The 26,274-nt window shown below is 43.9% G+C and overlaps 1 protein-coding gene across 15 annotated transcripts in view; it reads left to right on the top strand.

Annotated features, from left to right (window-relative positions):
• PPP6R3 (protein phosphatase 6 regulatory subunit 3) overlaps positions 1-26,274 on the top strand; it is a 196,934-nt gene that overhangs the window by 68,437 nt on the left and 102,223 nt on the right. For 14 of the 15 annotated variants that reach the window (XM_064287631.1, XM_064287645.1, XM_064287644.1 and 11 more), the window contains one exon: positions 4,421-4,568. The exons of the other annotated variant lie outside the window; for it this stretch is intronic. The gene's annotated coding sequence lies outside the window, so the exon portion shown is untranslated. The remainder of the gene's footprint in view (positions 1-4,420; positions 4,569-26,274) is intronic. 15 annotated transcript variants of the gene reach the window in all.

Genomic DNA, 26,274 nt, shown 5'->3' with positions numbered 1-26,274 from the left:
CCTCCTGACAACATCTCCAAAGTATGTAAGACTCAGTCTTGCCACTCTTGCCTCTAAGGAGCATTCTGGCCACACTACTTCCAAGGCAGATTTGTTTCCTCTTTTGGCAGTGCATGGTGTATTCAATATTCTTCGCCAACACCACAGTTCGAAGGTGTCAACTCTTCTTCAGTCTTCCTTATTCATTGTCCAGCTTTCACATGCATATGATGTGATTGAAAATACCATGGCCTGGGTCAGGCACACCTTAGTCTTCAGGGTGACATCTTTGTTCTTCAACACTTTGAAGAGATCCTTTGCAGCAGATTTGCCCAGTGCAGTGTGTCTTTTGATTTCTTGACTGCTGCTTCCATGGGTATTGATTGTGGATCCAAGTAAAATGAAATCCTTGACAACTTCAATCTTTTCTCCATTTATCATGATGTTGCTCATTGGTCCAGTTGTAAGGATTTTTGTTTTCTTAATGTTGAGGTGTAATCCATACTGAACGCCGTGGTCTTTGATCTTCATTAGTAAGTGCTTCAAGTCCTCTTCACTTTCAGCAAGCAAGGTTGTGTCATCTGCATAACGCAGGTTGTTAATGGGTCTTCCGCCAATCCTGATGCCCTGTTCTTCATACAGTCCAGCTTCTCTTATTATTTGTTCAGCATACAGATTAAATAGGTATGGTGAAAGGATACAACCCTGACACACACCTTTCTTGACTTTAAACCAATCAGCATCCCCTTGTTCTGTCTGAACAACTGTCTCTTGATCTATGTAAAGTTTCCTCATGAGCACAATTAAGTGTTCTGGAATTCCCATTCTTTGCAATGTTATCCATAATTTGTTATGATCCACACAGTTGAATGCCTTTGCATAGTCAATAAAACACAGGTAAACATCCTTCTGGTATTCTCTGCTTTCAGCCAGGATCCATCTGACATCAGCAATGATATCCCTGGTTCCACGTCCTCTTCTGAAACCAGCCTGAATTTCTGGCAGTTCCCTGTCGATATACTGCTCCAGCTGTTTTTGAATGATCTTCAGCAAAATTTTGCTGGTGTGTGATATTAATGATATTGTTCTATAATTTCCACATTCGGTTGGCTCACCTTTCTTGGGAATAGGCATAAATATGGATCTCTTCCAGCCAGTTGGCCAGGAAGCTGTCTTCCATATTTCTTGGCATAGACGAGTGAGTACCTCCAGTGCTGCGTCTTTTTGTTGAAACATCTCAGTTGATATTCCATCAATTCCTGGAGCCTTGTTTTTCGCCAGTGCCTTCAGAGCAGCTTGGACTTCTTCCTTCAGTACCATCGGTTCCTGATCATATGCCACCTCTTGAAATGGTTGAATATCGACTAATTCTTTCTGGTATAATGACTCTGTGTATTCCTTCCATCTTCTTTTGATGCTTCCTGCATCGTTTAATATTTTCCCCATGGAATCCTTCAGTATTGCAACTCGAGGCTTGAATTTTTTTTTTTCAATTCTTTCAGCTTGAGAAACGCCGAGCATGTTCTTCCGTTTTGGTTTTCCATCTCCAGCTCTTTGCACATGTCATTATAATACTTTACTTTGTGTTCTGGAGAGGCCCTTTGAAATCTTCTGTTCAGTTCTTTTACTTCATCGATTCTTCCTTTTGCTTTAGCTGCTTGACGCTCAAGAGCAAGTTTCAGAGTCTCCTCTGACATCCATCTTGGTCTTGTCTTTCTTTCCTGTCTTTTCAGTGACCTCTTGCTTTCTTCATGGATGATGTCCTTCCACAACTCGTCTGGTCTGTGGTCACTAGTGTTCAATGCGTCAAATCGATTCTTGAGATGGTGTCTAAATTCAGGTGGGATATACTCAAGGTCATATTTTGGCTCTGTGGACTTGCTCTGATTTTCTTCAGTTTCAGCTTGAACTTGCATATGAGCAATTGATGGTCTGTTCCACAGTCGGCCCCTGGCCTTGTTCTGACTGATGATATTGAGATTTTCCGTTGTCTCTTTCCACAGATGTAGTCAGTTTGATTTCTGTGTGTTCCATCTGGCGAGGTCCATGTGTATAGTCGCCGTTTATGTTGGTGAAAGACTGTATTTGTAATGAAGACGTTGTTGGTCTTGCAAAACTCTATCATTCGATCTCTGGCATTGTTTTTATCACCAAGGCCATATTTTCCAACTACGGACCCTGCTTCTTCGTTTCCAACTTTTGCATTCCAATCGCCAGTAATTATCAATGCGTCTTAATTGCATTTTCGATCGATTTCAGACTGCAGCAGCTGATAAAAATCTTCTATTTCTTCATCTTTGGCCCTAGTGGTTGGTGCGTAAATTTGAATAAGTCGTATTAAGTGGCCTTCCTTGTAGGCATATGGATGTTATCCTATCACTGACAGCGTTGTACTTCAGGATAGATGTCGAAATGTTCTTTTTGACAATGAGTGCAACACCATTCCTCTTCGAGTTGTCATCCCCAGCATAGTAGAGTATATGGTTGTCCGATTCAAAATGGCCAGTACCAGTCCATTTCAGCTCACTAATGCCTAGGATATCGATGTTTATGCATTCCGTTTAATTTTTGACTATTTCCAATATTCCTAGATTCATACTTGGTACATTCCAGGTTCCGATTATTAATGAATGTTTGCAGCTGTTTCTTCTCATTTTGAGTCGTGCCACATCAGCAGATGAAGGTCCCTAAAGCCTTACTCCATCCATGTCATTAAGGTGAACTCTACTTTGAGGAGGCAGCTCTTCCCCGTCATCTTCTGAGTGTCTTCCAGCCTGGGGGGCTCATCTTCCAGCAGTATATCAGACAGTGTTCCACTGCTATTCATAAGGTTTTCACTGGCTAATGCTTTTCAGAAGTAGACTGCCGGGTCCTGCTTCCTAGTCTGTCTTAGTCTAGAAACTCAGTAACATAGACCCAGTCTTTTCTCTGATTATGTGCAATTGAAAGAAAAGACCCTCTTCCAGAAGAGTGAATTGCTCCTCAGCGTCCTTATTATACCTTGATAAGCACCTGGGATCCTACTGATGTGAAGAGGTATGTGAGCCAGGTTTCTTTTGGTGACTCTGAATGGGAGTGAGTGACAGGGTGAGGAGGTGATGCTGGGAAAACTGCCCAGAGCTGTGATTGATTGGCCTGCTGGGGAGGAGGGGAGGGGTGATTGCAGATTGGCTCCCAGGGGTCTGGAACTGTTCCAGTTTAAATGCCAAAGTTGTATGTATGTGCATTTTGTGGGTAGCTGTCTTTGTCAGATTCTTCAAAGGGTCTGGAACCCCTAACAGAGAGAGAATGACTGTGTCGAGGTAGACTTTAGACTTACCTTTGACATCAATGAGGGTGCAACTTGACACTAACATGCTCAGCTTGTTATGTCTCAGGACTGGAGCTGCCTGTGTGGTGCCTGCTCTGTTCTTTAATTTCAAGCATAAATTCAGAAGATCAACTATACTTTTTCAAGTGTATATTCAAAAGCACTTAGGTGGTAAAATGTTTTGTTTTTAGAATGAAATATTCTCCTTTGCATTTTCACCTGGGATTGCTGTTTTTGTTGTTGATTGATTTTTTTGGTTTTACAACCAGTTAGCAGTGTTTCTATTATCTGAGGAAAAACAGTGAGTTGAGATCACAAAGGAATGTGACTTTTATGGAAGAAATGCATTAGATGAACCAACCCACTGCCATCGAGTCGGTTCCGACTCATAGCGACCCTATAGGACAGGGTAGAACTGCCTGATAGAGTTTCCAAGGAGCACCTGGCGGATCCGAACTGCCGACCTCTTGGTTAGCAGCCGTAGCACTTAACCACTACTCTACCAGGGCTTCCATGAACAGTGGTACTTTTAAAGGAGGCCTTGTAGTTGGCATTGTCATTAGCACACCGTCCAGAGTTTGAGCCTTCTTCGGCAGCAGTACGCGATCAACGCAGAGCCTGGAAGGCGGTCTTTATGCCTTTCACGCGGGGTGTTTGGTTAATTAACATTTCGTGACTGAATTTGTCCACAGTTAGTACTTCAGGCACCTCAGTGTTCTTCCACAGGACCTGGGAAAAGTTAGGATTGTTTAAAGGAGTTACATGGAGCTACTTGGGGGCATTTAAGGGAAATACTTTGTAAATTTGTTTTTAGTATTTTAAAGTATGGTGCCTTTGTCGAATATCATTGATGTTCTCAGAGGATAAAAATAAGAATTTTTTTTCTTCACTCACTGATCTCACTGTTATGCTCTTTGTGGTTGTTTCTGGGTTATTGTTTAGTGTAGATTAAAAGCTGAGGTGGGGTGATGGAAACTGCCTGGTTTTCTATAGAAATTTCAATTCAGTAAAGCTTTTCAGCCCTCTGAGGTACAGCTCTGTGTTACTCAAGACCCTGAGCCAGTCTTTTAATGGCAGTTCCCAGAAGACCGAAGGAGAACATGCTGTGACGATGCTCTTTTTTCCTTCTAGGAGAGCTTCTGTTTCCCGTCCCACTCTCTTCCTGCTCATCTGCTAATGCAGTAACTTGGAAGACAACTGTTGCCAGGATAACCTGTAATGGGCAAGGAGCCACAGAGAAGAAAACGTTTCTTTTAATTTTTAAACTTTGGTTTGAAAGGTAAGACTCATTATCCGGAGTTTCCTCAAGGAAAGCAGTGTTCTGTGGTCAGACCCTGGAGTCTAGGTTAACCAGGTCTAGGTCAGTCTCCTTGAGCCAGGTGCAGTTAAATAGCATCCTCTGTAGTTCACCTTGATCTCTTGGAATCCCAGCATCCATGAGATTCCCAGTTTGGGAGGGGGAGGGATTGATAAGAGGTCGACTTTTATTTTACTTTCGTCTCAGTTGGTGCTTGATAGGAAGTGGCCCAGTAGGGTCTTTATGGGACATGCATGTATACTTAATCTGATTTCCTTAGCTCCATTGTCTTGAATCTCCAGGGCAAGGGGAGGAGCACAAGCCATGTAATCTTTCTGTTCCAAGACTTGACATTTTAGTCATTTTTTTCACGGTGTTTCCTTCTTAAGTCATTTACCAGGGCCTCTTGGTTCTACTCTGACCTGACTGGTGCAGCTGGCTTTTTCTTCGTTCTACTTTTCCACTGCCAGGAAGCCAGGTGAGGCCTCGTCATGGCAGGAGACTACTACAGGCTGTTCTCCTGCAGCCGGTCTTTGCTTAGCCCAGGTGCATCTTTCCTCAGAATCAGAGACACCACTGTGTGGGTGTGCTCCCAGCCCCAGCGCCTCGCCCGTGACCACTCCCAACTCCTGGGGCTCCGCTTGTGCGTACACGGTGAAGTGCCATCCCCTTTCTCTGACATTCAGGTTCTTGTACAAACCTTCTGATTTCTTCAGCTGTAACCCCATATTATTCTCATGCATGAATTTGTGATTTTGGCTCCTTGTCTCATATTATTCTGTGTATTTGATGTAATGACTTCCAGGGCTCAGCTTTTTTTTTTTCAGCCTCCTTTGTCAAACCTTTCTGGATTATTCCAGTTCCTTTGCCACCACTCTTTGGTGAACTCTTTTTTTCTCTCCTTTTTAGAAATAATTTTTTTTTGTTGTAGAAAATATACCCAGCAAAAACATATAACAATTCAAGTTTCTGCATGTATAGTTCAGTGAAATCAATTATATTCTTTTGAGTCGTGCATCCATTCTCATTCCCCTTTTCTGAGTTGTTCCACTTTCATTAACATAAACTCACTACCCCCTAAAGTTCCTGTCTAATTTTTCGAGTTGCTGTTGTCTGTTTGATTCCATATAACCAAAACCAAACCTGTTGCCATTAAGTTGTTCGACTCGTCGAGACCCTACAGGACACAGTAGAACTGCCGCATAGGATTTCCAAGAAGCGCCTGGTGAATTCGAACTGCCAGCTTTTTGGTTGGCAGCTTTAAGCCTTAACCACTGTGCCACCAGGGTTTCCTTGATTCCGTATAGGTATATCTTAAAAGAGCCTAATACTCAAGGCAGGCATTCTTTACTAGTTAAGCCAAACTATTGTCTGGTTTTAAGATGATGTTGGGATAGTTTGGGTTTAAGGTTTAAAGATTATCTTAGGACCATAGTTGTGGGGGTTCATCCAGCCTCTCTGACTCCAGAAAACCTGGATTCGTGTGAACTTGAAATTCTGTCCTGCATTTTCCTCCTTTTGGTCGGGATTCTTACAGAATCTTTTTTTGTTTGTTTTGTTTTTAATTTTATTTGCTTTAGGTAAAAGTTTCTAGCACAAATTAGTTTCTCATTCAAAAATCTATACGCAAATTTTTTGTGTGACATTGGTTGCAATCCCCACAATGTGTCAGCACTCTCCCGCCTTCTACCCTGGGTCCCTCCTGTCCCTTCATCCAGTTTCCTGTCCCTTCTTTGTCCTCTCACTTTGCTTTTGAGCACATGTTATGCATTTGGTCTCATACACTTGACTGAACTAAGAAGCACATTCCTCGTGGTGGTGGTTATTTTACGGGCCTGGCTCACTTTTGGCTGGAAGGTGAACTTTGGGAGTGGCTTCAGTTCTGAAGTAGCAGGCTTTTGTGAACTCTTAGGAGTAGCTCGTTGAAGTATTTTAGGACCTTTTTTCCTCTCTAAACTGTAAGCATTTTGACAAGAAATTTTGACTTCTACTTTATATTTTTAGAGCTTCTGTAATTGTTTGGCGATAGGAGTTAAAATTTTAGACATTTCTCAGGATAATAGTTTTAAGGTTTTCTGTCCGTCTTGCTCCCTCCTCTTTTATTTGTGCTGACAGACCTTGCGCTTTGGCAGCTTAAACATGAATTCCTTACCTTCAGCTCTTCCTCCTTTTTCTTTTTTTAACGCACACTTGGAATAGGTGTGCTCTTCTCTTAGGAAGTCGGCCAGAAGTCTCCAGGGGCCCTGGAATCAGTGCAGGTGTCAGGAAGGGTTCCCAAAGAGGAACAGCACTCCAGGCAGAAGTCGCTTTAGACTTGAGGGTGTCAGTTACCTCCAGACGGTAAATATTTTAGGTTTTGTGGGTCAAGAGATTAAAAAAAAAAAAAGATACTATGAAGGTACTTAATGTGATGACAGAAAATATTTTCATAGATTTTTTTTTTTTGATGAAATTCGAAACAATAACAATTGAGTTTAATTTCTTGTAATACAGGTCTATAATGAGAAGAACAGAATTCTTTTTCTGGGGGGATAGCATTTCTCTTAATCGGGGTTCAAAGTTAGAGTTTCCCTCTCATCAAAATTAATTGCAAATATTCATCACATCTACTAGCACTCATCTGTAATGAGTTTTTTTTTAAATATGTCTCTCGTCTTTGGAGATGTCTTTTCACACACTGCCAACGGCGATCTCTGTCCAGAGCAGGTGCTTTTAACTGACCACAGAGAAAGCATTTGCAGAATCCGGTTTTATTCTTCTCTTGATATTTGCCTGTTAGTGTGTCATGACACTGCAGACTCATCACCTGCAGCTGAAGGTGGGGTGGAAGCTCCTCAGTCGCACGCTTAAGTGTATTTTGAAATATGGAAATTTGCTTTGCATTCACGTCAAGGTCTAAAAAAATGCTGTTTAACTGTAGTTTGAGCTTATAAAATATATCCGATACAAATATATCTGATACATACGGAAATAGAGAACTCACTTTTATTTTAACGTTTGAAAGCATATGAAGTGTATAAAGCGGCTGGATGTTACTTAGGATTTGATCAAAGTTTGTTGTTGAAATGAGTTAATGTAGTATAACTTCCTCATTATTTTACCACCATCGTTGTAGCACATAATAGTCAATCCCAGTGAAGCTGAGTCGTTTCTCAGCTTACTTGAAACAGGGCTTTGAAACAGTTTGGTCAGGTTCAAAGCCCTGCTGAGAATTTGCATTCCCACCCCCAGATGTACTGAGTCAGAATCTACAGTTATTATACGTAAGAATCACTTGGAGATTTTAACAAGATCCTCAAGTGATTCTTATGTGTAATAAATTTTGAGAACCGCTGCACTACTAGTAAGGAGCCCAGGTGGTGCGGTGGTTAAAGCAGTCGACTGCTAATCGAAAGGTTGGTGGTTCGAAACCACCAGCAGCTCCATGGGAGAAAGATGTGGCTGGCAGTGTGCTTCCATAGAGTTTTACAGCCTCGGAAACCCTATCGGGTCGCCGAGAGTTGGAATCGACTTAATGGCAGTGGGTTTAGGTTGGTTTGGGCTGTACTAGTGGTTCTCAGAACTGGTCCCTAATCAGCAGCATTAGCACCACCTCGGAAGGTGTTAGAAATGCAGATTCTCAGCAGGGTTCAAACAGAAGGAACTGGCTCAGAGCCCTGCTTTGAAAGTTGCTTCAGTCACTTCCAACTCAGCCTCGACTCCTCAAATAAACAGCTGAGCGGTGGCAGTGAGCCCTGTGAATTGTCCGGAGTCAAGGAAACCACCCTTTACCTTTTTTAGTTGACTAGGAGCCCTGGTGGTGTAGGTTAAGAACTCAGGCTGCTAACCAAAAGGTTGGCGGTTCAAATCCACCAGCTACTCCTTGGAAACCCTATGGAGCAGTTCTACTCTGTCCTATATGGTCCCTGTAAGTCGTAATTGACTCGAAGGTATACAACAGCAACAACAAGAACGGTATTGCTGCCAATGTCCTCACCTCCTTGAGCAGCTTGTTCTTGACAAGAGCCTAGTAGTCTCAACAAGTTAATGTTCTTTGGACCCATTTCTTCAGCTGCTGCAATCAGACATGATTTAATTCACTCACCATTGGTAAATGGCTTCCCTCGCTTGTTTTAAACTGTTGCTTCCCTGTGAGTTGGTGACATTGCGACAAGTGCTTAGCCTGGCAGTGTTGATGAGTATTGTATTCTCTTAGCGTAGGTGTGGTGTCAGTGCGTGACACACAGTGCTTTACCCACCTGATTTGGTAACAGAATACCTTGCACCCCCGTGCCTTTGAAGCACAGCCTTGGGAGCGGAACATTTTCTTGTTTTGACGTGATGGGTATGCACGTATGACTTGCAATAAAATCAGAATGTTGGGGTGTGACTTGTGGTGCTTAAAACCCAATTGAGTTGTGTGTCTCTGCGGTTTGTAGGGTGCCCAGCCAGCTGCACGTGGGGCTTCTGGTGCAGCTGTCTGTCTCTGCCGTCAGAGCGGGAAGCGGCCGAGTTGCTCTGCGAACACACGAGGGTTGCTATAGTCAATTAAAGTTTATTTATGGACACTAAAATTTAAATTTCATGGCCATACGATATTTTTCCTTTTTATCGTTCCCCCCTCCCCCCGCCCAACCATTTAAAAATGTAAAAACTGTTCTTCGCTTGTGGGCTGTATAAAAACAGGTGGCACACCAGATTGGGCTGACCGCTGAGGCGGATAGTCAAGCCAGTGTGGCCAGTCAATTATATTTGAAAGATATTTATTAGAAAAATTAGTTATTTCCTGTTTCTTTTTGAAGTACTCCTTGCTTCAGGACAGCCGCCTAGGTTTGGTATTAAAAATGGATTCTGAGGTTTTTCTGCCCATGCCCTTATAGTCTCAGCACTCTCCCCCCAGCTGCCCCCCAGTCTTAGGCTGGTCACACATGGACGGCAGAAAGAGGTACCATTGGGGTTTTTGTGGCTGGGTTGTTTGGTTGGTTGGATTTTTTGTTTGATTTTTTTATACACAGGCCCCTTAGAGCCACTTCTTAGCCAGAGCTTAGGTTTACAGAGTGTATACCTTACTACCTGCCAGGCAGTGTACTCAGTGCTCTTTGCGTTGTCTTGTTCATAATTTCCTACTTTGTCATACTGTGACAGGTACAGAGTTTAAAAAGTCAAATAGTGTCACAAGATTTATAATGAAAATTAGCAATTATCTCCTCCAGACTTCTCTATCCTAACCCCTCCCCATCCCCAGATTACAGGCAGTCCCCAGGTTAGGAATGCGATCTGTTCCTAAGTCTGTCTGTAAGTCCAATCTGTAGGTAGTCGGAACAGGTGCATAGGATTCTTATTTAGCATCAGTTAGTCAAGCGTTTGTTAGTATATGGTATGTATTTTACCTTTCTGTACATATAAAAAAGAGGAGGATCCCAATGAGTGGATTGACAACACTGGTTGCAGCAGTGGCCTTAAGCATGACAACGATTGTGAGCGTGGTGAAGGGCTGGCCAGTGTTTCATTCTCTCGTACATATGAGTTCCCTATGAGTCGGAACTGACTCAGCAGCACCTAACAACAATAACAACAATGTGTATAAGAGCATATTAAAAAATTCTATGCATATTAAAGTGTTCAGCTGCAACTGAAAGGTTCTTGGTTCAAACCCACCAGCAGCTCCTTGGGAGAAAGATGTGGCAGTCTGCTTCTGTAAAGAGTTGCAGCCTTGAAAACCCTATGGGGCAGTTTGACTCTGTCCTGTGGGATTGTTACGAGTTGGAATCAACTCGATGGCAGTGGGTTTTTTGTTTCTTTTTGGTTTGTCCGTATAAAACACTTAAGAAACACTGCGAAACCGTGCAGTTTTTTCATGAGTGTCGCAAAGTAGTGTGTGCATTTATTATTAATGAACCATTGTATTTAACTCAAATTTTTAATAGGCTTTATGGCAGTCCGTTCTTAACTATGAGTTGTCTGTAAGTTGAACGTTTCGTAATCCGGGGACTGCCTGTAATTGCTAAGGGCTACTACTTTCATCTCTTAGCTGTTTTCTCATATTTACTTCCATATTTCTAAATTATGTGCTATGAAAATGAGGTTTTAGCTCTTATACAGATCCCTCCTTCCCTTGCCCATTTTCCAGTATAGTTAAAGCACAACTTTTGGCTATAATCAATATTTAAAGGCATGCATATTTTAATTATTGCTGTAAGCCAGTAATGCAGCTTTTTAAACTGTGATTGCATTCTTTTGTATAACATTTTGATTTCCCTAGAGTTAATAATTGGCCTTTTCTGTTTATTCGCTGAACCTCTGACTTACTTGCAAACTTCTTCTCAGCATGGTCAGATGCATCAGGCAGTCTGTCATTTCCATCTTCTTGGGCACGTACCTTCCAGAACCCACTGCCTTGTGCCTTACTTTGGATTGGTTGCTCTTGGGACCTTCTGTGCAGTTGTTGACCTGGTGTTTCCCTCATCATTCAGCTGGGAGGCGTCTTTGCTGCTTGGCTGTGTTGGACCTCTGGTCTTCTCCTTGTCTGGTTTATTGCACCGTTTCAGAGAAGCACATCTTCCAGCAGCTCCCTGAGAAAGTGGGAATAAATGTTTTGAACCTTCAGTGTCTGAACTAGAATTACTAATGAGAAAACTGATATTCTGATTTCCCATTTTTTTAGTGTCTTTTCTTTCTCTAGAAAAATTCAGGATACGTTGTTAATTTTTAGTGCCATGCAGCTTCACAGCGTCCTCTGCAGTGGGTCTGTCTCACCACTCATGAATGTTGTGTTTCTAAGGTGAGAAAAGGACATCGTGTTTGATGAGGTGGAGGGTCAGCGAAAACGAGGAGAACTCTCAATGAGGTGGATTGACACGGTAGACTCAACACTGGGCTCAAATATGTTAAAGATTAAGGAGATGGTGCAGGACCGGGCAACATTTTGTTCTGTTATGCTTGAGGTTGCCACGAGCTGGAGCTAGCTCAGTGACTGCAGCAAGGGAGGCAATCAAATTGGGCTTGAGGGGGTTTGTGGATTGTATGTTCTTCTAAACCTTCTGTTATTTGAATGTTGGACTTCCTAAACGGTCTCTGCATTGCCTTTGTCTTTTCACCAGTTTTTTTTGGCATTCTCCTTGGCTGTTGTTTCTTTTTCTCTTCTTTGTCCTTAATTGTTATTTTTCTAGTTTCCAGAGGAGTGGAGGGTTGTGTGTGGTTCAGTCTACCAAGTGTCGAAGGCTTGCATAATCCTTTTTAATTCCCTGATGTGGGCCTGTGTCACCCCAAGGTAGCTGTGTGTTGTACCTTTTATGTCAGATGGTCTTGGAGATGAGCGTTATAAAAACAACATGGTGGTGGTTTACTATACCATCCTTTCCATACAGAAACTTCTGCCGTTGCCTGATAGACTTCGTCCAGGCTTTATCAGAGTGCCTCCTACTGAGCGGGGCCTGATCTTTAGCGAGCTCTTGCCTCCACTGATCATGGGTAGTCTCTGCTGTCCACTGATTAGCTCTCGTTTTATTCTTGGGAGCTGTAGGTGTTTTTTTATCCATGATAAAACCAAACCCATTGCCACTGAGTCCATTCCCACTCATAGCAGCAACCTTATAGTTGGAATATACATGATCAGTTCCCCATCGTCCCCCCCAAACCAAGAAACAAAAACACTAGCTTTAAGCTATTTAAAGCTTCTTATATTATCCCGAGTGACGAGTCCTCCTGCCATCCAGGCCGTCTTTTTGGGTGCCATGTGGTTGGCAGTCCATTCATGTTTCCCCGGGGTCTGCTATTGCAGGATGTGGGTGCATCGCCTGATGTGGTGTGATCTGACCAGGGCAGGCCACAGTAGGGTTAGTATCTCCCGTTGTCCTAGACACAAAGCCTCAATTACTGCATCCTGCGGTTACAAGTTTATGTTGAACTCATAATCAACTAATACCTTTACACTTTTTTGTTTCTTTTCTTCACTTTCATAGTTTCCTTACGCGTGGTTTTCCCCCCAATATGTGTTTCAGTTTTTATTTAAAAGAACTTGCCATTTATCCATGTATAATTAATTTTTTTTTTAGTTTCCTCGTTTCAGGGTCGTTTTTAAATGCTGACTCCCTTGTCCAGCATCAGCTATCCCTCCTAGCTTTGTGTTTTCTGTAGTTTTGACAAGCCTGCAGCATTCTGGTTAGTCAGCATTGATGGGGCCCTGGCGATGGAGCTGAGCTCACCGCTTGTGCTCTTCAGGCTAAGCCGCCCAACCAGCCGACCTGTAAAGTAACTCTTTACCTTGTGCACAAAGACACTAGGCTCCCATTCATTTGTGGGCGTGTCCTAAGAGCCATTCGATTGTGGGCTGCCCTGCTGCTGCTGTCTTCCATGGGGAGAAGCACACACGAGCTGGCACCCTGCACCAGGCGGTGCCCTGATACCTGCTGCTCTGGCCTGTTGCTCAACAGGTGTTCCCACACTGGTCTTATGAAGGCCGTGACTTAGTCATCTAGTGCTGCCATAACAGAAATACCACAAGTGGATGGCTTTAACAAAGAGAAATTTATTTCCTCACAGTAAAGTAGGCTAAAAGTCCAAATTCAAGGCATCAGCTCCAGAGGAAGGCTTCCTCTCTCTGTCAGCTCTGGAAAAAGGTACTTGTCCTCAATCTTCCATGGTTGAGGAGCTTCTCAGGCACAGGGACCCCAGGTTCAAAGGACGCGCTCTGCTCCTGGTGCTGCTTTCTTGGTGGTATGAGGTCCCGAACTCTCTGCTTGCTTCCCTTTCCTTTTATCTTTTGAGAGATAAAAAGTTGTGCAGGCCACACCCCAGGGAAACTCCCTTTACCTTGGATCAGGGAGGTGATCTGAGTAAGGGTGGTGGTACAATCCCACCCGAATCCTGTCCACATAATATTACAGTCACAAAATGGAGTACAACCGGAGGATACTGGGAATCATGGCCTAACCAAGTTAATACACACATTTTTGGGGAGGGGGTGCATAATTCAATCCATGACAGCCGTTTAGAGTAATGGGAAGAGTGCAGACTTTGGAGCCAGACAGACTTGGGTTGAGTTCTAATTCTTGTGAGCTCATCTGACCTCGCAGAATCTTACCTTTTTCCATCTGTAAAATGGGGTCATAAAAGTTACCTTGATGTGTTTTTGAGATTGTGAATTGGAATAATGTATCTAAAAGCATCAAGCCCAGAGCCTGGTGTATGGTAGGCACTTGATCATTGGTAGTTGCTATTAATCTGTGTTCATCTCTAGTAGAAAGCCGCAGTGTCAGGACAGCTAATGTTATTGTGGAATGGCTAGAAGAGACTGAAGTTACACAGATGAGGGGCTGTTGAGCTCTCCTGATCCACACTGAACATTTTTCCCAAGCAGTCTGTCTCAACAGCTCATAAGCCTGCTTTTCCTTGTCTTGAACGTTAGGCTGCATGCTGGTAATCCGTTCAGAATGGAAACCCATTACTGCAAGTTACTGCTTTATCGCTGCAAGGCTAGGACTGCAGAGACAGCCCTGGATGACGCTCTGTGGCCGTCCCCAGTCTGATAGAAGTGTGGCGGGAGAGGAAAATGGAAGAAAACAGTTGAAGCCAAAAGGGGGCTTTTAGGAGATTTTTGTGACCGATTTACCCATTCTTTCTTCTCCTGTAGAATTAGTTATAGTTAGAAAATAAACTCTGATAGCACCTTTAGCCCTTTCTCAATCATTCTGAATCCTGTTGCTTTTTGACCTTTTAAGAAATTTATTTTTGTTGAAAATATATACACAGCAAAACATACATCCATTCAGCAATTTCTACATGTATAATTCAGTGACATTGGTTATATTCTTTCATTGTATCATCATTCATGCCATCTCTACCCAAATTATTTCACCCTCATTAATTTAGCCTCACTGCCCCCTAAACTTCTTACCCATGCTTTAGAGTTACTGTTGTCAATTTGATCTCATGTGGATAATTCTTTAAAAAAGAGCAATGCTTACGGTAAATATTTTTTTTTTCTTGGAAATACCTTTTTTTAAAAAATAATTTTTATTGTGCTTTAAGTGAAAGTTTACAAATCAAGTCAGTCTCTTACACAAAAACCCGTATACACCTTGCTACGCATTCTCTCCCTAATGAGACAGCCCTCCACTCTCTCTTTTCATGTCCATTTCGCCAGCTTCTAACCCCTCCACCCTCCCATCTCACTTCCAGGTAGGAGATGCCACCATAGTCTCAAGTGTCCACCTGATCCAAGGAGCTCACTCCTCACCAGGATCCCCCTCCAACCCATTGTCCAGTCCAATCCATGTCTGAAGAGTTGGCTTCACACATGGTTCCTGTCCTGGGCCAACAGAAGGTCTGGGGGCCTTGACCACCGGGGCCCTTCTAGTCTCAGTCAGACTGTTAAGCCTGGTCTTTTAAGAATTTGGGGTCTGCATCCCACTGGTCTCCTGCTCCCTCAGGGGTTCTCTGTTGTGTTTCCCTGTTAGGGTAGTCATCGGTTGTAGCCAGGCACCATCTAGTTCTTCTTGTCTCAGGATGATGTAGTCTCTGGTTATGTGGCCCTTTCTGTCTCTTGGGCTCATAATTACCTTGTGTCTTTGGTGTTCTTCATCCTCCTTTGCTCCAGGTGTGTGGAGACCAGTTGATGCATCTTAGATGGCCACTTGCTAGTGTTGAAGACCCCAGACGCCACTCTTCAAGATGGGATGCAGAATGTTTTTCTAATACATTTTGTTATGCCAGTTGACTTAGATGTCCCCTGAGACCATGGTCCCCAGACCTCTGCCCCTGCTACACTGGCCTTCGAAGCATTCAGTTTATTCAGGAAACTTCTTTGCTTTTGGTTTAGTCCAGTTGTGCTGACCTCTCCTATATTGTGTGCTTCCTTTCCCTTCACCTAAAGTAGTTCTTATCTACTATCTAATTAGTGAATGCCCCCTTTCCCATCCTCCCCCCACCCCCGTAACCACAAAAGAATGTTTTCATCTGAGTTTAAACTGTTCTCAAGTTCTTACAATAGTGGTCTTATACAATATTTGTCCTTTTGCACCTGACTAATTTCACTCAGCATAATGCCTTCCAGGTTCCTCCATGTAATGGAATGTTTCACCGATTCCTCACTGTTCTTTATCGATGCGTAGTATTCCATTGTGTGAATGTACCATAATTTATTTACCCATTCATCCGTTGATGGGCGCCTCGGTTGCTTCCATGTTTTTGCTATTAAACATTTTTCACTAATTGAGCTAAACTGTTACTTGATTTCAAGATGACTTCAGGGGATAGTTTTGGTTTAGGGTTTAAAGATTATCTCAGGGCAGTAGATTGAGGGGTTCCACTAGCCTCAGTGGGTCCAGTAAGTCTGGATTCTATAGGAATTTGAAATTCCTTTCCATGTGTGCCCCCCCAGACTGGATCCATCTATTGAGTCCTTGATCAAAATGTTCAGTAATGGTAGCCAGGCTCTATCCAGCTCTGCTGGTCTCATCTCAGGTCAGAGGAGACAGTAGTTCATGGAGGCAGTTAGAGCTATAATCCAGTCTCTTCCTTGATTCTTGGGTCTCTTTTTTTCTGCTGCTCTAGGTGAGTAGAGATCAGTTCTTGTATGTTGGATGGCTGCTTGCAAGCTTCTAAGACCCTCAGCATTACTCACTGAACTAGAAGGTAGAACAGAAATTGGATTGTTCCATGAAACCATGATCCTAAGCCGTCAAACTAAGAAAACTATTCCTGTGAGGTGTTAGGTTGTACCCAAGTAGTATCAACAGCTGTACCTTCTTTGTTGTTGTTGCTATAAAATTATGTATGACACATTTGTCATTGTGCTGTTTTTCTGGTGTAGCTTTTAGTGATTATCAGTTATATTATTAGTCAAGTTGTATAACCATTGCCTTTAATTGATGTTCATTTTCCCTCACCGTAGACAAAAACTCACTACTTCCTGGAGAATGAGTCCCCCACTCCTGCCCCGGCAACCACTAGTAACCATTGGTCTCTGTATATTTACCTCTTCTTATCATTTCATGTAAGTGAGGTCATGTAATATTTGTCCTTCTGTGATTGATTGTTTCACTCAGTGTCTTCGAGGTTCTGCCATGTCATAGCATGTATCAGGAGTTTATTTCACTTTATGGCTGAGTGGTATTCCATTGTGTAAATGTACCATATTTTGTTTATCCATTCATCTGTCACTGGGCACTTAGGTTGTTTCCACCTTTTTGCTATTGTGAGTAGTGCTGCAGTGAACACAGGTGTACATATGGCTGTTCACGTCACTACTTTTAGGTCCCGAGGATATATACCTAGGAGTGGAATTACTGGGCCGTATAGTAGTTCTGTTTTTAAGTTTTCGAGGCATCACTGTGCTGTTTTCTACAACAGTTGTACCATTTTACATTTCTGCCATCAGTGGATAAGTGTTCCAACCTCCTCACATCCCTACCAACATTTGTTATTTTCTGTTTTTTTTTTTTTGATCGTCGCCATTCTAGTAGGGGTGAGGTAGTACCTCGTTGTAGTTTTTATTTGTATCTCTAACGGCCAGTGATGATGAGCTTGTTTTCATGTGTTCGTTGGCCACTTGAATCTCCTCTTTGGTGAAGTATCTGTTCACGTCCTTTGCACTTTTTTTGATTGGGTTATTTGACAATTTGTTGTTGAGTTGTTGAAGTTTTATGTATATTTTGGATATCAGACCTTTATTAGATATATGGTGCCTGAAGATTTTTTCCCCAGTCTGTAGGCTGTCTTATTACTATTTCGGTAAAGTCTTTTGTTGAAGATATGTATTTAATTTTTATGAGGTCCCTGTGATCTACTTGGTCTTTAGCTGCTGGTGCAATTGTTGTATTTGATAATCTGTCATTAGAAAATACTAAGTCCCATAACTTTGCCCTTATACTTCTCCCAAGAACTTTACGGTTTTAGGAGCCCTGTTAGCACAGTGGTTAAGAGTTCAGTTGTTAACCTAAAGGTCAGTGTTTGAACCCAGCAGCCACTCTGTGGGAGAAGGATGTGGCGATTTAACATTTACGCCCTTGTTCCATTTTGAATTAGTATATGGTATGAGGCATGAATGCTCTTTTTGACCTTTTCTCAGAGGAACCTTAGTATGTTCTAGAGTCTCCACTTGATTGAAAGGCTGTTGTCTCTGGGTTGTCTACAGTAAAACCTGGCGTTGTCAGCTCTGCCCCGACTCACGGTGAATCCATTTGTTATGGAGTAGAACTCAGTTCCAGAGGGTTTTCTCGGCTGTGATCTTTACAGAAGCAGATTGCCGGGCTCCTCTTCTGTGGTGCTGCTGGGTGAGTTCAGACCACCAACATTTCCATTATAGATGAGCGCAAACCATCAGCACCACCCAGGGAGGCTTCGCTACAATAGATCTGTGAGTCATAAAGTGACCACTGTCACTTGTTTCAAGTTGCGTGACTCACAAGTTGAGTGCAGCTTGCTTTCACTTAGTGAAAACATGGGAGGATTGTACTTTCCAAGTCTTCCCCTACCTTTCTTGCTGGCAGTTTTCATACCATTTCTTTGCTGGGGCCCCTTCCTCTGAATTCTTTCAGAGGTTGAGAGACTTTGTATGTTATTGCAGATGTTAGGGGTGCTGATAACAACCCTGTTTCCTCTTGCTCTCTGTTAACATGCCACTTCCTTTCTGGTGTTTGCCTCAGATTTGTGGATTCTTGGGGTGCCACCTGAGTTTCAGAGATTCAGAGAACCGTGGATGCTTGGGATGGAATACCCCTTACTAGGGCCTGTAGAGTTTTCTGATTGGACGTTGACTTTTACCATACTCTCTTATCTATATTCACACACCGTCCCCTCCAACACACACATGCTCGCCCGCCCATGTACACACAGAAGAGACACCTGGATCCGGTTCCCATTCCTGGGGTTTCCTGGCCTTTGTTCCTTTGATTTCTGCCAGGCTCCTGGCAGAAACGCAGCTACCATTGTGTCACCCTCCTTACTTGCTTTTTTCTTCCCAACCTCCCAGTTCACATTTTTTTTTTAACTTGTTTTTAGTATAAATAACTTGGTTTTGCACATACTTGAGCTGGAGGTTTTTTTTTTTTTTAATTGTGCTCTAAGTGAAAGTTTACAGTTCAGGTCAGTTTCTCATACAAAAATTTATACACACACATCGCTGTGTGACCCTAGTTGCTCCCCTTGCAATGTGACAGCACATTCCTCCTCTCTACCCTGTGTTTCCCGTATCCATTCAACCAGTTCCTGTCCCCCTCTGTCTTCCCATCTCGCCTCTGAACGGAAGGTGCCCACTCAGTCTCTGTGTCTGCTTGAGCTAAGACGCTCACTCCTCACCAGCATCGTTTTCTGTCTTATGGTCCAGTCCAATCTTTGTCTGAAGAGCTGGCTCCGGGAATGGTTTTAGTCTGGGGGCTGTGACCTCCAGGCCCTTCCGATCTGAGCTGGAGTTTTTTAAACTGTGGAAAATATGTGTAGAAATGTGTGTGCATTGGGATTTGCATGGAGGGTTTGTAGAGGAACACAGTACTGTACTCACTTTGACTTGGACTGTTGACGGGAGTGAGGCTGGACTTCTCTTGCTCGGTGGTTGCCTTCTTTAACATAAGAGTCTTGTGGAAGATCCCACTGTGCCTCTTGCTCTGCCCTTCCCATCTTCGCAGTGTGCTTGGAGTCAACCCCAGGGTATTTGTAGGTGTTTGCTTTCTGATTGTCCCACAGGTCCCTGGCAGCTCAGAATTCTAAAGGCAAGCCGGGACTTTATATCATCTGATACTAAAGTGCGGCTCAGGAATGCAGGAAGCCTGGAAATTAGGCTTTGAGAAGGCAGAATCATGTTTGAATTGGAGGCGGATCGCGATGGTGTAAGATCTCTTTGGGGCTCCTTGGTTTTCAAAGTAGAGGCCGTTGCAGGGCCTCGCTGTCCTCTGTGAGTCTCTGGGTTGGTCGCTGGCTTTTGGGGCTCATCCCTCTCCAGCCTACCTGCACATGTTGACAGTTGATCTTGTCACTTGTTTGTCTAGCCTTACCTCACTTCCTTGCTTAGGTCTCAGCGCATCCTGGCGCACCCCACCCTCGGGGTCTTATGTTCAGCCACTGCTGTTCCTCCACCGCATGAAGCACTCTGACATACCCGGGACAGACTGGACGGCTTCCTCTCCTTTCCTGGGAATGCCACCTCTATTGCAAGGGCATTTCCACAGCTTACGGGGCATCTCTTCGGGGTTGCTTTCCCGTGTCAACTTCAGTTCAGAGTGGATCGCTTCTTCCTAGATGTTATTAAAAGTTTGATTAATCTTTACTAAGGTGGCACAGTGTTTAAGAGCTCAGGCTGCTAACCAAAAGGTCAGCAGTTCAAATCTACCAGCGGTTCCTTGGAAACCCTGTGGGGCAATTCTCCTCTGTCCTATAGGGTCACTATGAGTCAGAATCGACTCAACTGCAATGAGTTTTTCTTTTTTTTAAATAGATACTTGAATGTGCATTTTTCTCACTCAGAAGTCTCCCTGGCTCCCTCTTTGCTTCTGCAACAAGCTGGCATTGCATGGCTGGCCCTGATGCCTCCTTCCTTCCCAAAGGCTCCTTCTTATCATTGGGACCTTCTCAGTGCTATGAATCTGCTTGAAGCTTCGAGGTCTTCCTAGCCTCTGTGCTCTCAGGTGTTTCTCCTGGCCTGGGATACCTACCACGTCCTACCTGTCTCTTGAGGTGCAGCTTAGTCATCTGTCCACTGAAGCCTTTTCTGGCGCAGCCCCCACCCCGCCCCCGCCATCTCCCTTTCTATGGGATAAGCTTGGAGTGTGTGCTTTCATGTCCTCTGTGTTTATCACCGTGTGTTTCTCAGTTGTATGGCGAAGGCAGGGGACTGTATTTCTCCTTGCAGTGTATGTTAACGCTCCAGAATCACCTGTTAATTGTTGAATAGAGCTCGTTCCTTTATTTCCCACTTTGAAATATCAAAGAAGTTACAAATTAGAACTGGAAGAGATTTACAAAGACTCGTATGGTAGAAAGTTGAGTGCCATTAACACCTTTGAAAGAAGCAGTTGCAAAGCAAATACAGTGAACAGGCTCTGAGTGTATATTGCCCTCTCCTCTAAAGAACTCCATTGCCTCTGTGTGATAGGCAGTCTGATAATTTGATCCAGGTTGGATTTCATTAGTCTGGTCTTGAGGGATGGGGGCAGTGGTGTGACTAAGACTGGTAAGACTGGGTGGACATACAAGCCTTTTTGCCATGTTTTTCCTTAGTACTTAGCAAGAACTACCTTCAAAGCCCAGATTTTTCTTTGTGGTCCATGTTTCTGCCTCTTGTGAAAATTGTCACGTGTTCCTGGGCTTTGAGCTTTGGTGGTAGGACGAAGACCTCATTGCTCACTTGCAACATTGCGAGGTGACCTCCCTTCTAAGTGCCTCTGCACTCACCTATTTATAGATACCTTCTCTCGTGCCCTTCTTAGTGGCATGCGGCTTTCAGCAGGCCAGCCAACCACCTACACCCTCCTTGAGCCCGGTAGTCAGACACTACCCAGATCAGTTCCCACAACCCTGAGTCCAGCCTGAGATGCCAGGTGTCTGGACGCTGGTGTGAGGAGATGAGCCCGGGAGGATAGCCTTCCCATAGCTGGTTTGTTCTGTTGCCCTGAGTGCTCGGAAGCGTGGCCAGAGGTATAAATGTGTCTGCTGCTTGTAGAATAAGCAAATTGTTTTAGGTTCTAAGTGGAGGCCACAAGGGCTCAGTTTTCTTCAGGAGGAGCAGGCAGGGATTCTTTGTCATTCAACATTAATAACCCAAATCAAACCCACTGCCACTGAGTCAGTTCTAACTCATAGCAACCCTGTAGGACAGTAAAACTGCCCCATAGGGTTTCCAAGGCTGTAATCTTTGTCCCAAGGAGCCCCTGGTGGATTCAAACCACCAACCTTTCAGTTAGCAGCTGATCACTTTAACCACTGTGTCACCAGGACTCCTTTTAACATTAATAGTTTAATAGGTCCCCCCCCGCCCCCCCCACATTGATCGGATATCATTGCCTTCCAACATGTTTGAGTGCTATGGGCATTTTTTCTCCCTCTTAAAATATTTTTAAATCCACTTGTAAATGAAATAAATTCCCAGGGACTTGCACCTATTTTTAAATTTGGCTGGTTATACCTAAACTAGTAATGAGCCATCTGTGGCCCTCAATTTTAGATCCAGCTCGCCTCGTTATTTCAAGATGAAAACTTTGAAAACGTCCCTTTCTTGGTACAAATATTTCTAGATGTTAGATGCTAAACGCTTGTAGTTTTCTTGTGGCCTACTTTTTTGAGTTGAAGAATGTCTGCCTAGGTTGTAATATATAGTATTCATGGCTTCTCATGTAGATTTACATTTTAAATGGAAAGAAAAACATGAAACATGGCCCATAACCCCTCCCCACCTATCCCAAATTGGCCCTTTTATGAAGAAGGTTGTTAACTGTAGGCTTTGGCTGTGGAGAGGAGATCAAGGGTGGGAGGTATTTTAGTACCAAGAGAGGGCCTTTGGATCACAATCGTAGTGCTAATTTAACTAGACCTGCGCTGTGCAGTATGGCAGCCACGGGCCACATGCCGCCCTCGAGCCTGTGAAGTGCCTAGTCCGTACTAACATGAGCTGTAGGTGTGAAACACACACGAGATTTTTTTTTTAAATAATTTTTATTGTGCTCTAAGTGAAAGCTTACAAATCAAGTTAGTCTCTCACATAAAAACTTACATACACCTTGCTACATACTCCCAATTACTCACCCACTAATGAGACAGCCTGCTCTCTCCCTCCACTCTCTCTTTTCGTCTCCATTTCGCCAGCTTCTAACCCCCTCTACCCTCTCATCTCCTCTCCAGGCAGGAGATGCCAACGTAGTCTCAAGTGTCCACCTGATCCAAGAAGCTCACTCCTCACCAGCATCCCTCTCCAACTCATGTCTGAAGAGTTGGCTTTGGGAAGGTTCCTGTCCTGGGCCAACAGAAGGCCTGGGGGCCATGACCACTGGGGTCCTTCCAGTCTCAGTAAGACCATTAAGTCTGGTCTTTTTATGAGAATTTGCGGTCTGCATCCCACTGCTCTCCTGCGCCGTCGGGTTCTCTGTTGGGTTTCCTGTCAGGGTAGTCATCGGTTGTGGTCGGGCACCATCTAGTTCTTCTGGTCTCAGGCTGATGTAGTTTCTGGTTCATGTGGCCCTTTCTGTCTCTTGGGCTCATAATTACCTTGTGTCCTTGGTGTTCTTCATTCTCCTGTGATCCAGGTGGGTTGAGACCAGTTGATGCCTCTTAGATGGCTGCTTGCTAGTGTTGAAGACCCCAGATGCCACTCTTCAAAATGGGATGCAGAATGTTTTCTTAATAGATTTTATTATGCCAATTGATGTAGATGTTCCCTGAAATCATGGTCCCCAAACCCCTGCTCCTGCTACAGTCGCCTTCGAAGCATTCAGTTTATTCAGGAAAATTCTTTGCTTTTGGTTTAGTCCAGTTGTGCTGACTTCCCCTGTATTGCACACATGAGATTATTTAAAGACCCCCCCCCAAAAAAAAAAAATTTGCACATTGAAGTAATGTTTGGATATATTGGGTTAAATAAACTATATTATTTAAATTAATTTCACTGGTTTCCTTTTACTGTTTGATGTGGCTACTAGAAAGTTTACAGTGATGTGTGGCTCACATTTGTGGTTTTGGACAGCGCTGACTTGGATGACAGGTGGAGCTAGCGTAGTTCTGATGTAGCAGTGCTGTCGGTGAGAGAAGGGACCTTTAGGGGTGCTGAAGGGAGACTTGGGGGTATAAAATTTGAATTTGGGCAGTGTGTGCTTGCATGCTTTTATATAAGATAATGCAAAATTTTTATTTCAATTAACCATTCCCATCATAGCAGATTTTTAAAAGATACTGTTAAGAGTTTATAACACATTTTGCTGCCTTAAAGTCTTCCCTGCGTGTGTATTCCTGGACTCCTATGTTTGTATTGTTTGTTTCCACTCCATATGCTTAGTAATCACAGCTATGTAAATTAGAAATATACACCTATGTCACAAGTCTAGAGTGTTCATGACAAGTCCTCATGGTCTGCTCAGCTCCGACTGTGGAACCTTGGGGAGCACAGCAGGGCCAGGTAGGAGTTGCGGAGGCAGGCTGACCTGGTGGCGTGTGCCCTGCAGCTGCACAGGCCCTGCACAGGACCACTCAGTTTCACGCTCTGCTGTAGCTGTCTGGAAATTGGGCAGACTTCCCGAACGAGGGCCCACCTTTTCATTTTGTTCTTGACTCCAGCTGGTCCTGGCTACAGTTACCTCGCAGTTGATGGCAATGATAGATTTGGGATTGTGCAGAGTATAGTTTACCTGCTGGGATAGAACATTGCTAGATTTAAACAGTTTTATATGATAGAAGGCTCTGAACTTTAAATAAGTGACGTTCTTCCCGTCATTCCCACGGTTTACTGGTTTACTGCTCATTGGTGGGTAGGATAGTCAGCAGTTCCTCTCTTCAGAGTCCTCATCCTTTGTCTTCCAGCCTGTTTATAGTGTTACTACGTTCTGAGCTTCTGTTGGAAAGTGATACAGTATGTTACATTCTTCCTGTGTTAGACTGAAGGAAAGTGCTCTAATACCAGCTTGCCCACAGGGAGTTTCTGAGCGGACACAATCTTGCACTGCCCTGCTTTCCTTCGATTTTCCATCACTGTATGGTTATATGGTTATTTTGAATATACTCTTCGCATTTTTGAAGACACAGACTAAAATGACCCTCAGCGGTTCCCTTTGTGAATTACACATGACGTGCAGTGGCTTAAACCCAGAGCGGCCTAAACCTGGAGACTGGTTAGAAATGTAGGCTCTCAGGCCTGATCTCTGAGGTATTGAATCAGAATCGGAGTGTCTGCGCTTTGACAAGACCCCCAGCTGGTCCCTGTGCCCGTTGCAGTTTGGGAAGTCCTGGTTTAAAGCCCCCTGATGTCAGGGTGGCCGCGTGTATTGAACAGTAACTTCCAGGTACCCAGGGTCTGTATTGCCCAGCCTCTGCCCTGGGCCTTTCCTGGTGCTTTCTCATGGTCTCCTTGTAACCAGTTTACTTGTGAGGATACTGAGGACGCAGAGAGGTGAAGGAGCTTTCCTGAGGCCTCAGGGCCGGTGAGTAGTGGAATCCACATCTGCCTAGATACTTAATAGTCCTAGAAAGGTTTGGGGAGAAATACCTTTTCTCTCAGAGACAAAAATGTCACTGTTGAAATAAAGGCTTTGGTATCATGAAGATACTTCCGTCAACCTAGAGGGCCTGTGGTTGATCTGAGATGAGCAGAGTTAGTCAACAAATGCCTCCTTTGGTCCTGTTTTGTGCATCTAAGATTTGATTTTCACTTGCGTCTTCAATTCTGCTGGGGGCAGAAGACAGCAGGGGTCATCCGATGCGGCGTCAGGTGACAGTTAACTGCTCAGTCATCTGCTCACCTAATCTTTAACCCTTCTGGAAAGATCTTGTTTTGAACGACTTAATGCAGTTTATACACTGCTCTGGCACTCTGAAGAAGGATGGAGGCTGTTTTGGTTTTACCATCTCCGTCTTCGTCTTACTAATTTAAAAGCTTGTGTTTTAGTTTGCTAATTCACTGTAAGGAAGTGTGTTCTCTTTTCTCCCTGAATCCTATTCAAGACTAGCCTGAGGTGTGGATTTAAAGTGTATTTATTTTGAAGTTCTGGCTCCTTTCAGTTTTTCTGAGTTTCTGAGAGTGGGTGCATTTAAAAAAGGACTCTGTTTCACCTCAGGGCCCAGGGCAGTTGACCCTGTAACTGTGATTTCAAACCAAGCTGGTAGTAGCTAATTTGCCAGTGCTGTTGGTTCCCAGCCAGTTTGTTCTTTGGCTAAAAGATAAAATTCATAATGTTGGCTTAAGCAGCCTACTGTAGTTAAATTTTATTTTTGAGTGTACCCAATATAAAGAAAATTTCCCGTGGAAACCCATGTTTCAGAGTGTTCTGATTTTGAAAAATGCTGTTCTTAATTCAGGGTAGTGGGAAGTGAGAGGGGTTGGGCTTTTTATAGCAGGTAATTGCTCAAGAAATCCTTTTCTTGTGTTTAAATCTCACGTGTCACTCTCCCGGGTTTAAACCAAGTATACTGAAGGCCATGTCCCAGGCCGGGGAGCTAGAGGACTTGTGCTTATCAGGTAGGGATGACGGCTCCACGCACTGCAAGATGGCCTCGTGCTCATTGTCACATGGTCCAGGGTAGGTGCTGGGGTTGCAGGCAGCTTTCTTCCATGCGGTGATTTGGGAACCGAGGTGTCTTCCATTTTTCAGCTCTGCCTTCGCTCAGCCTTTATCTTCAGCATCCATCCAGGTACAGGGAAGAGCACAGAGGTTCTCATGGTTCATATCCCATTGGAGAAGGCGTTGTCACGTGGCCGTCCCTACCTGCCAGAGAAGTTGGAAACGTGGTCTGGCTGAGTGCCTGAAGACGGGGGTGTGGCTTGGAAGGACAGCTGAGCTGTCTGCAGCCTAGCAGTGCACAGCACAGACTGTTCTCCCAGGCAGGTTATGATGGCGGTTGGGCAGAGGGACGTGGGTTCAGGAGAGGGCAGAAAGGACAGCATCAGTGGGAATTTTATATTTCCTCTTGAGCAGAGGATTGCAGACATTTCCAGTAAATGCCCAGATAGGAAGCTAGGCTTTGCTGGCCACATATGGTCTCTGTCACATATCATATTCTTCTTTTAACAGGTCTTTAA

The sequence above is a fragment of the Loxodonta africana genome, chromosome 7, assembly GCF_030014295.1.
Source record: "Loxodonta africana isolate mLoxAfr1 chromosome 7, mLoxAfr1.hap2, whole genome shotgun sequence".
NCBI lineage: Eukaryota > Metazoa > Chordata > Mammalia > Proboscidea > Elephantidae > Loxodonta > Loxodonta africana.
The sequence above is the reverse complement of the archived record's forward strand: the minus strand, read 5'-3'. Positions and strand labels throughout refer to the sequence as shown.